Here is a 12092-nt window from a genome sequence, read left to right as displayed (position 1 = left end):
TTCATGGGAACCTATTAGACCAATGTTTAAGAAATAAATTTAAAGGAGAATAAGTGAAAAAGTAGATATTTATCTACCATGCCATGCATATTGCCAAAAAACGAAGAGAAGGATAAATTAAAAAAAGAGAATGTAGAAAGTAATATTCTTTCCACCATATTTCAAGAAAAAGAAAATTCAAAATTGAAACCTAATCTATGAGGAAAGATTTAATTAGGTTAGGAAAGAGATAATTACCATTCTTTTTCTTAGTTTCTGCATAATTTTTGTACCAAGTAGATTTACAAAAACATGCACTACTAAACTCTTGTCTGCTGTATTATCAATTATCCTCGGGCTTTTGCATATAGAAGTCCCCATACCTGAAACCAAAGGGAAAAGCTAAGAGAGAACTAATCTGGTACTTAATAAATTTGAAGGGAACTGAGAATGGAGATGTGTGCACCTGTAGACACACGAATTAAATCCTTCTGAAATAAATTTTGAACCCTGGGATGTGAAAAGCTTAGTCTACTCTTGACAAATTTCCACCTGGATTTTTTTTACTAAATAACTGAGAAAAGATATAAACAAAAAAAACAAAAAACAAAAATCCAAACAAATAGTTCACATTATTTTGGTTCATGAAAATCAAATTCCTCCTTTAAAATGAGAATTCATTAGGAATTATTTATTCTCTACCAGAAATATATTTTCCTTCCTTGCACCTTTTTACTCAATATATAGAGTTAAACTATCTTCAAATAACAATTCTGATGAATGCATTATAATACATAGAAACAGACACAGCTATGACAAGTAAAAAATTCCAAACTTAATGTACTAGAATACCTAAGCAACTGTTAAACCATTACTAATTCAGATACGTAGGCTCACGTCATGCAGGAGTCATGAGGTTATTTGCATACTTTGTCAAAGTAATTATCCATGTATCTCAATGTAATTATGGAATTAGAAGCTACATGACTCAACAAGAAGTCATATGGAATGACAAACAATCTACAAGTAAAATCAAGTCTTAAAGAGGTGAAAGAAGAAATGAGGGGGAAATGACAAAAAGGGCTAGAGATAGAAATTAGGATATTGTATGAGTTGCCTCTTTGGATGGTTCACTTAAGGAAGCTATGGATTTTTGTGAAAAACTGCCAATATAAATGTATATGATCAGAGCTTGAAGCGCATACATTAAAATGATGCATGAAGTTCTATTGCTAATATCTATATAGAAAGGACTTCTTCACAAAAAATAGTGCTAACTATATTGTTTATTCTGTCATACCAACACCAATAATTAAAATATTTTTGGATCTCTAGGTTTATAATATATGATAATTAGTGTTATGAAACAAATGCCAGAGATTTTTTTTTTTTTTTTTGGTTCTTTTTCTTTCCCAAGCAACCTATAATATAAAAATTGATAGTGAGAAAAATATAGTAGTTTGCTGTTTCAATAACATATAGGAACATTTTCCATTTTATTGGAATTTATCAAATGATTTAAAAAATCGAGCTGTGTTTTCGAAGAAGACCAAGCTACTAGAAAAAATTGCGAGCCATTATTATTACGATTTTGATTTGAAGATATAACAGCAAGTTTGGTGCTTACATATAAAAAGGATTTCAAGCAGCAAAATTCCTATACAATGAGCTAATTCCAGAAGCATGGTAGCAAGATTTAATTCTCCCTGCAATATTACCTCGATATCACCCTGAGCCAAATTTTACTCTATTTAAACAATAGTTGAAGCACATCAAATACATCATCCCATCAACTCAATTTGAGAAACAAAGATGCAATTTATCAGAAAGAAGAAAATGATGAAGGAAAAGTCACATGTTTTTTATCTACCATGCCATGCATATTGCCAAAAAACGAAGAGAAGGATAAATTAAAAAAAGAGAATGTAGAAAGTAATACTTTTTCTACCATATTTCAAGAAAAAGAAAATTCAAAAATTGAAACCTAATCTATGAGGAAAGATTTAATTAGGTTAAAAAAAGAGATAATTACCATTCTTTTTCTTAGTTTCTGCATAATTTTTGTACCAAGTACATTTAGAAAAACCAGCACTACTAAACTCGTCTGCTGTATTATCAAATATCCTCAGGCTTTGCATATAGAAGTATAGAACCCAATAACTAATAAAGTCCCCATACCTGAAACCAAAGGGAAAAGCTAAGAGAGAACTAATTGGGTATTTAATAAATTTGAAGGGAACTGAGAATGGAGATGTGTGCACCTGTAGACACACGAATTAAATCCTTCTGAAATAAAATTTTGAACCCTAGGATGTGAAAAGCTTAGTCTACTCTTGACAAATTTCCACCTGGATTTTTGTACTAAATAAGTGAGAAAAGATATAAAACAAAAAACAAAAACAAAATCCAAACAAATGGTTCACATTATTTTGGTTCATGAAAATCAAATTCCTCCTTTAAAATGAGAATTCATTAGGAATTATTTATTCTCTACCAGAAATATATTTTCCTTCTTTGCACCTTTTTAACTCAATATATAAAGTTAAACTATCTTCAAATAACAATTCTGAGGAATGCATAATAATACATAGAAACAGACACAACCATGAAAAGTAGAAAATTCCACACTTAATGTGCTGGAATACCTAAGCAACTGTTAAACCATTACTAATTCAGATACGTAACCTCACCTCTTGCAGGAGTCATGAGGTTATTTGCATACTTTGTCAAAGTAATTATCCATGTATCTCAATGTAATTATGGAATTAGAAGCACTACATCACCTTATACATGGGTTATCATTTTCTCTACACTTCTCATCATATTAGCATGTGAAATGGAACAAATCAAGAATAGATATTAGTACATAAACTGACAACAAGAAGTCATATGGAATGACAAACAATCTACTGTGAAAAACTGCCAATATAAATGTACATGATCAGAGCTTGACGCACACGCATTAAAATGATGCATGAAGTTCTATTGCTAATATCTCTGTAGAAAGGATTTCTTCACAAAAAAATAGTGCTAACTATATTATTTATTCTGTCATAGCAACACCAATAATTAAAATATTTTTGGATCTCTAGTTTTATAATAGATGGTAATTAGTGTTATGAAACAAATGCCAGAGATTTTTTTTTTGTTCTTTTTCTTTCCCAAGCAACCTATAATATAAAAATTGATAGTAAGAAAAATATAGTAGTTTGCTGTTTCAATAACATATAGGAACATTTTCCATTTTATTGGAATTTATCAAATGATTTAAAAAATAGAGCTGTGTTTTCAAAGAAGACCAAGCTACTAGAAAAAATTGCGAGTCATTATTGTGATGATTTTGATTTGAAGATATAACAGCAAGTTAGGTGTTTACATATAAAAAGGATTTGAAGCAGCAATATTCCTATACAATGAGCTAATTCCAGCAGCATGGTTGCAAGATTTAATTCTCCTTGCAATATTACCTCGATATCACCCTGAGCCAAATTTTACTCTGTTTAAACAATAGTTGAAGCACATCAAACATATCATCCCATCAACTCAATTTGAGAAACAAAGATGCAATTTATCAGAAAGAAGAAAATGATGAAGGAAAAGTCACATGTTTTTTTATTAATATGCAAAGGTCATAAATTAAAGATCGAAAATCCTAAGAGCAGATAAAGGGTAAAAAAAGGAAATGCAAAAAATACCAATCAAACAAGCCTTGGTATCCATTCCAACATCCCAGGACCACAAAGAGAGGAAGTTCATGTTTTAAAAGCATCGGTCTTTCTCATTTAGGCGAACAATCTTGCCTTCACCTTGAAAGCCAACTTCTGCCCAGAAGAGAATTTACTTATACAACATAATTGGAAAATTTTTACAAAAAATGTTTGTGTAAAGTCCTTATAATTTTACTTTGGAACTCAAATTGTTGGAAATAAGATCATTTGTTCCCTTCTGTCTAATAGCTTTTGTTGTCTAGTATTCAATTTAAAAGCCATTAGAAAAGTTAGGAACTCCTGTTCTTGTGAATAGAAGGTGCTAGATTTTATTTTATTTTATTTTATTTTTGGATGATGAGGCAGAAATTTCATTAAAACCAAGCCGAAAACCAGCAACACATATACAACAGCAAGTCTGAACCAGCAAACAGAGCACTAAGACAATTACAACTCAGGACAACAAAATAATGACATTTGACAACAGCAACACAAATATACCAGCAAGCATGAACCTATCAGCCAGAGCACTAAAAAAAAAATTCCAAAAAGGTGCTAGATTCATATGATATTTCACAGGTGCTATATCTCTAACATAACTCCATGGTATGCTAAGCAACCTTAAGAAATTAATCCAAAGATGAAAGGAATGCCTTCATTATGAAGTAACAGAACTCTCCAAGCAATCCTTGTTCAATGAAGTCTTACTGGTTGAGAATCATTCACCATGAAATTAAGCTATCCTTAAAAGCAGAGAATACTTTGAGTGGTAACACCAAGCTATAGCTTTCATTCATGATAACCTATCAGACCAAAGTTTGAGAAATAAAAAAGTGAATTAAGCGAGTGAAGTAATAAGTATTCTACCATGTTGCAAAAAAATGAAAAAATTTTGAGAGGAAATGAGGATCCATAGCTGACCTCAATATTTGGGACTAATGCTTTGTTATTGTTATGGCCTATCATATTGCAAGAAAAACAACAGAAATAAAGAGAATTCACTCCAAGTTTCTGTGTGGAAAGAATTAATTAGGTAAGGAACGAGATAGTTACCATAATTCTCTCCAAGTTTCTGTGTAAATTTCGTATAGGCTAGTGGGAAAAAAAAAACATTCGCTCTTAAACTCTTGCCTGCTTTAGTATTCAGTTCTCCCCAGGCTCTTGCATATAGAATCCAATAAATGATAAACTCATCAACCTGAAACCAAAGGATAAAATTAACAGAGAACTAGATTAGTATTTGATAAATTTGGTTCTGCAGTAACTAGCTATATATTCGGACCTTATTTTTTAGTTTAATTAATACTTACATCTTTACTGAGAAACCTGTAGAAACACTGGAGTTAAATCCTTCCAAAAAAATTCCAATCTCTGGGATGGGATGTGAGCATCATAGTGCACTCTTGACCTATATCCTCCTGCATTTTTCAAATATGTGAGAAAAGATATACAAACAAGTTTCCAATCAAACTGGTGAAACAGCTCCTGCATTACCGGGGAAATATCTTTGGATATTTAGAAGGAAAAAAAAATGTACAAAATATCAAACAGGAGAAGTAAAAGTTGCAAATCTAAAGTCCTAAAATAAACAAAAGCAGCGGTTAAAAGTTATAGCCATTATGATTTTAGATACGGTTGCTCACCTTTCATAGGAGTCTTGAGGCTATTTGCTCACCTTTCATAGGTATCTCAATCTACTTTGAGATTAAAAGCACTACATCACTTATACATGGGGTCCTATATATTTACTCTTCACTTCTAGTCCTGTACCAATGTATATGAAATACAATAAAACAAGAATTGATAATTCAGATCGTGAAGATGTGAAAGAAGAAACAAAAGAAAAAAAGGACAAAGAACACTGGAGAGGTAGGTTAGGATATTGTATAAGCTACCTCCAAAGATAATTCACATGAGAAAGCCACTTAGTTGTAAAAAGCTAGCCATATAAATGTACATGATAAAAGCCTGAAACATCCGTATTAAAATGATGCATCAGGTTCTGCTAGTACTATTAGTAGAAAAAAAAATAGCTTAAAAAAAAGATGTCTCGACTACAATAATTAGTTTGTAATGACAATAACAATAATTAATAGGTGCTTGATAGTTGATGTTATAAATCATATCAGAGGCATAATTCTTTTCTTTTAGCTCAAACCAACCAACAATATTGAAAACAACTAAGTGAGAAAACTTTTAGTTAGTTTGTTGTTTCGGTAACATTTTCCTTCTAAATATCAAGATACTTTGCAAAAATAAAACCATGACGCTTAAAAATTATATTTTATTATAAAGCATGATGTCATAGTGATTTAACTTAGATAACAAACTGTGATACATGGTATTATCTGTAGACATAACAGAAAATTGGAAGGTCATATATAAAAATAAATTAAAGCAACAGAATACCTGTACAATGAGCTGATTCCAATGGCTCGGTTACCAGATTCCAGTGCTGAATGCAACTTTGCCTTTATTCAATTCTCCTACTAACATTAGCTTGTGCCAATTTCGAATCTGTTTAAACAACGAGAAACAAAGCACATCAAACACATCACCTCTTCATCAACCCAGTTGAAAATACAAAGATGGAATTTATTAGAATGTAAGAAACTGGATGAAGGAAAATTGAGCAGATAAAGGGGGGTAAAGGAAAAGAAAAGAAAGTTGATATTACCAGTGAGTGAGTTGTTGAGTTGTTGAACAATTGCAGCACCCAAAAGCTTTAATTATTTCCCAATTCTTATGAGCAGGTTTCTTTGCTTCTTCATCTGAAATTTAATCATCAAGTAAAACAGATGTTGAGAGAGAACAATGGAGAAGAACAATTGGGCTTTTGGATTTTTTTTTTTAATTGAAGGTTGAGAATAAAATTGTGACTTTTATATACCTGGCTCTTCTACTTCCAAATTGGGAATGTGAGAAATTTTATGCCAATCTTCCCCGATTTGCTTCTTGCATCTTTTCAGTAAGATGGGACATCTTCCAATTTCTAGTGTTTGCAAAGAGGTAAGGGCACCGATTCCTTCTGGCAATGATTCCAAATTAGGGCAATGACTAATTTCTAGTGTTTGCAAAGAGGTAAGGGCACCAATTCCTTCTGGCAATGATTCCAATTTAGAGCAATCCCAAATTTGTAGTGTTTGCAAAGAGGTAAGGCCACCGATTCCTTCTGGCAATGATTCCAATTTAGGGCAATCCCAAATTCGTAGTGTTCGCAAAGAGGTAAGGCCACCGATTCCTTCTGGTAATGATTCCAAAGGGCAATCCCAAATATGAAGTGATTGAAGAGATATAAGTTTACAGATCCACTCCGGCAATGATTCCAAATTAGGGCAATTGTAAATAAGGAGTTCTTGTAGAGAGCTAACATGTTGAAGTCCCATTGGGAGAGAGACCAACTGCGGAAGTTTACGGAAACTCAAAGAGAGAAGGGTCGTAAGTCCTTGCCATTCCATCTCATCCCAATCATTGGATAAATCAACTACCTCAGAGTTACAAACACTCAGATGTTGGAGTGCCGTAAGATACCGCATGCCTTGAGGAAGAGGACATTTGAGTCTGACTAGATATAGATAACGGAGAGAAATGAGATTTGGTAGGCACTCCTCTGGCAAAGCTTCTTCTATAAACATGAAACTTAATTTGGAGAGAGGGGCAACAATTGTAGAAGGAGGAGAAGAAGAAGAAGCGATTGATGGTAGATTCCCTGAAGTCTTGTTGTTTATCATCATCCTCTCCAATGACTGCTTCAAGTTCAAGCTACAATCACGTAGCTTCAAACTTCCGAGATATGGAAACAAAGGAAAGGAAGTCAGCTGAGGGCAATCCTCAATACTTAAATAAGAAAGACGAGGAAATGAAGGAAGAGAATCCCTCCTTCCCCGCCACCATCCCTTTAAATTAGGGCAACCCCGAATATATAGTTTCTCCAAAGATGGGTAGAATAAAGAATCACTGTTATCTCTCTCTGAATCTGATATGTGCTCTAAACAATCCAATCCATCCAAATCAATAATTTTGAGAGAAGGAAATTGGTCCAACGGTGGAAGATATTGGCATTTTTTACATGAATTTAATTCAAATTGGACAAGATTTGTGAGGGACATAAACCAATGTGGAAATCTCACTCCCCCGTACTGCACTAAACTCAATGCTTTGAGATTTAGATGTGGTTGCAAGGCCTCCAGTGACATGTCATCATAACCAGCACCCGTCTCATTAATGTTTTCTTCTACCCACTTTAAGTACAACCTATCAAGACGTTTCTCTTTCAAATTTGCATCCTTACACTCTAATGCGGCATCTTTTCCGTGTTTGAGATTTTCAATTGACAGATTTCCTCTTTAGCTCATTTAGCCTGCCAAGTTCCTTCAATTCACCGTTACTTCTAGGTACTGAATTGATCATACCCTCACTCATCACAAATCTTGACAATATCTGTAGATTAGTCAATTGACCCAGTCCATTTGGCATATCAGTCAAATCCCGACACAAATCAATATCAAGAAACCTGAGGTTAACTAATTTATTAATATCTTTTGGCAATTCTTTAAGCCTTCTACACTTAGAGAGTTTAAGTGTTTGCAAATTGTACAACTTGACAATAGAGTTAGGAAGCATCTCAATGCCGTTATTCTCAGAAAGATCAAGATATCTTAAATGTTTCAACTTTTTTATAGAACTTGGAATTGTTTTAATTCCCATTTTATGCAAATCCAACAAGCGTACAAACTTAAAACTTTCAATAATTACACTATAAGCTGAAAATTTTATATTAGTATACACTGATTGACATAGCAAAACAAATGTTCTTATCCTTCTTGCTTTATATAATGAGATCGGAATTTTCAATGATGAGTATAATATATGCCCAAATGACACATGACGAGTTTTCTCATCAATGTCTTTCTCTTTTGAATAAATGGTAGTGCTCTCTGATCCCATTACTTTTATTGCTAAATCATGCATAAGATCATGTATTTTGAAGTTTGAAATATTGCCAAGTTCATCTTTTCTAACTTCTTGAAAGAACGATCTCCAAAGCAAATCCATAAAATACTCATCACCAACATCTTCTGGACATTTCTTTTCATTATACAATTTGATGAATCCTTGCGCCATCCACATATAAATCAAACTCACCTTTTCAATTACATAATCCTTTGGAAATATACTACAAAAAGCAAAACATTGCTTCAAATGTGATGGGAGATGATCGTAACTCAACTTTAATGTTGGTAAAATATCATTGTTTTCCTCAGATATATTCAAAAGTTCATTGTCTTTGAATAATTGCCACTCTCTTACAGATTCTTTTGAATACAACAGACATCCTATTGTTTTTATAGCAAGTGGAACCCCTCCACACTTCTTCAAAATCTCCCTCCCAATATCTTCAAAACTTGCACTCTTTGGTTCTCCACCCTCTACAAACGCCATCTTCTTAAGTAGAGACCAAGACTGTGCTTCATCTAAACCCTTTAACAAGTGCGGTTGCATAGTTTGTGCAATCTCTGCCACTTTTTTACTGCGTGTAGTCAATAATATTCCACTGCCTCTTGTGCCACCCGTCAAAATATCTTTCAAGCGAAGCCATTTTTCACGATTCTCATTCCACACATCATCCAACACAAGCAAGTATCTTTTTCCATTAATTTCATTTTGAAGATTATTGACTAATGTGTTCATTTCAAGATCTTTTCGTTTCTCATTTTTTATACATTCCAAGATTTTCTCAACAATTATCTTCACATCAAAATCGTCGGAGACACACACCCACAATTTTAGCTGAAAATGGTTCTTGATTTCTTCATCATTGAAGACAAGTTGAGCAAGTGTCGTCTTTCCTAGTCCTCCGATACCAACTATCGGAAGGACATAAACATTCTCCTTAACATTGGGATCCAACAGAGATCCAATAATGGCATTTTTATCCTCCTCCCTCCCAATAACATCTTCAGCACTTACAAGGGAATGAGTCTGCCGTCTTGCCTCATTCCTGACTTGTATCTCCTCACAACGTTCATCCAAGTGAAACTGCCTGTCCGCAGCTATAGCAACTAGCCTCTCCCTCATGGCCTTAACCTTATGACCCATTCTAAGACCATATGCAAGCTGATTAGATTTGGAAAAGAAGATGCGTACCTCTTTGGCCTTCTTGTCTCGGGTCATCACTTCCCGTCCCAAGGCCTCAGTGGAGATTTCGTCCAGCAAGTCATCCGCATCAAACATGGCGTCCTTAAGCCTTTTCAGCCACAGTTTGATCGCTTCACTGTCGTGTTGCTTCGCCTCTGCATCCAGAAGGACATCTTTGATAGTAGAAACTGTCTCCTTGAGTTTTTTGATCTCGTCTTTGACTCCCCAGATGAGCGCAATCTCTTGGACTGCTAGGTTGCCCGCTTTCCCGATGATTCCCTTAGCAACATCAAACAGAACTCCTTCCGCCATTTCTTAATTAGTGAGAATTGAACGAATGCTATCTTTGTGAGAACTGAGACCTGGAGGGTAAGAGTAAGACCAGAATGATCTGTGATCTGTGTGATAAGGGATGGACTAGCAGATTTACCAAAAGATAAGACTCTGCTTTTTGAATGCTTGGATGATAAGGCTGCTTTTTGAATGCTTGGATACTAAGAAACGAACACCCCTGCAAAGTGGAAACGTGCAAAGTTACATCAAGATCATAATTTGGGCAAGGCATATTAATGGAAGAGTATGGACACAGCCATATCTTGGAAGCATGATTTAATCAAAATCAAAATCGAATGAAGTGAAATATAATCATGGTATCAATGCTTATATAGCAATATCACCAAGTGCAAATAAAGTTTCTTTTAAACCTTCGCCATTATTGAAGCAACCCGCACAGTAGTATCTTTTAAACCTTTTTGGGTTAACGCAGTGGTTTTTTGTTCGAAGTCGCAAGGCCCAGTTGGGTTGATTCAGGAAGGGCAAAAGCCGAGTCCACAACATCTCTTAATGGGCTTGAGAGTTTTTGTTGAAAGACTTTGCAGCTGAGTTTTCAACACTTTCTATGTTTTGGTAGAACCAAGATAATCCACTCGGCAGTTTTCACATTTTAACACAGTTTTGGTTATCAATCTGTGTACTAATAATACATGAGTTTAGCAAATTAGATAAGATGAATATTTGCACTAAAAATTTGGCTTGCTTTTATATATATCATTCTCCATCTTTTGTCTTTCGGAACAAAAAATATAATTTCAAAAGGATAGAAATGGAAGACAAAAATCTTACAACAATATATACAACTTTTAAATGGAAATTTCATAGATATTATATCACAAATAAAATTAACAAATTGACTTGCCAATATGCTAATAACCACTTAACATCGGAAAATGAACAAGAAACCAAAATTGCATTCAAAAGGTGAGTACCTATCATTATTAGAATCAGCATATTTTTTTCACTGAATAACAAAACTAAATTTTATAAAGAGAGAGACAGATAGAGGTATTATCTCTTTTGAAAGGTTGATAAATTTGGCATGATAAATAGACCTCTTACATGTCATAAAATATTGTTCACAATTATAAAAATAGTCTAAAACAAAATAATATTTCTCTAATCATAATTTGTAATCATGAAAAAATATCACACTCCTAGCTTTAATTTTTAGTGAAAACGTCATTTTGGTCCCTATATTTTAGGGTTAGGGTTATAGTCAATTCAGTCCTTACGGTTAACTTACTAACGAAAAATGCATATGTAACTAAAAAATTGTGTTGTTGGCACACTTAAAGCTTAAGCAGTTAATAAAATGATTTAATTACTATTTAAAAATGGCCCGTCAACCTCGTAAAAATCCAAGCATGAAAAAAGTGAATTGCTAATTTGAAAGAAAAATAAAAATGAATCAAATAAATTAACTTAGCAATTTCCTTTTTCTTTCAATTTCATTTTTCAGGTTTTGGGTTTGGACCTGGGTTAGAGAGAGGGGAGTCGGGCCATTACGTATGAGAAATTGAAAGAAAAATGAAATTGGTAGATTGATTTTTTTTTGGTTATTTTTTTTTCTTAAAAATTAGTAATTCAATTTTTTTTCTCTAACATGGGTTTTTAAGAGGTTGATGTGGCATTTTTAAATAGCAATTAAAATATTTTATTAGCCACCTAAACTTTAAATGTGCAAACTGTGCAATCTATTAGTCATGTAAGGATTTTTTTTGTTAGTAAAATAATGGTAGAGATTAACTTGATTGCAAGTTCAAATTGTAGAAGTCAAATTAATTGCAGCCCCAAAATATAAAGATAAAAATAGTATTTTTGCAAAAATATTTTCATATTGATCCGTTCAGCATGGTCCACAAAATCTACCAGTCCACACTTTTGGTAGGTTAAGACATAGGAGCAAGGAATGGTAGTTTTATTTTAGAATCT

At 33.4% G+C, this 12092-nt stretch overlaps 1 protein-coding gene and 1 pseudogene across 2 annotated transcripts in view; both read right to left on the bottom strand.

The window, feature by feature from the left end:
• Positions 1–3142: 3142 nt before the first annotated feature.
• The window catches only part of LOC142617843 (putative disease resistance protein RGA1), a 43094-nt gene continuing 34144 nt past the window's right edge, over positions 3143–12092 (bottom strand). The window contains exons 5-7 of one of the 2 annotated variants that reach the window (XM_075790828.1): positions 4740–4884; positions 4608–4645; positions 3143–4489 (exon numbers count right to left, since the gene is read on the bottom strand). The gene's annotated coding sequence lies outside the window, so the exon portion shown is untranslated. The remainder of the gene's footprint in view (positions 4490–4607; positions 4646–4739; positions 4885–12092) is intronic. The other variant, XM_075790826.1, reaches the window with a different exon arrangement.
• Positions 6101–10222, bottom strand: LOC142617842 (putative disease resistance protein RGA3; annotated as a pseudogene).

Source organism: Castanea sativa, chromosome 11 (genome assembly GCF_040712315.1).
Source record: "Castanea sativa cultivar Marrone di Chiusa Pesio chromosome 11, ASM4071231v1".
Lineage (NCBI taxonomy): Eukaryota > Viridiplantae > Streptophyta > Magnoliopsida > Fagales > Fagaceae > Castanea > Castanea sativa.
Note: the sequence above shows the minus strand (reverse complement) of the source record. Positions and strands in the feature narration are given on the sequence as shown.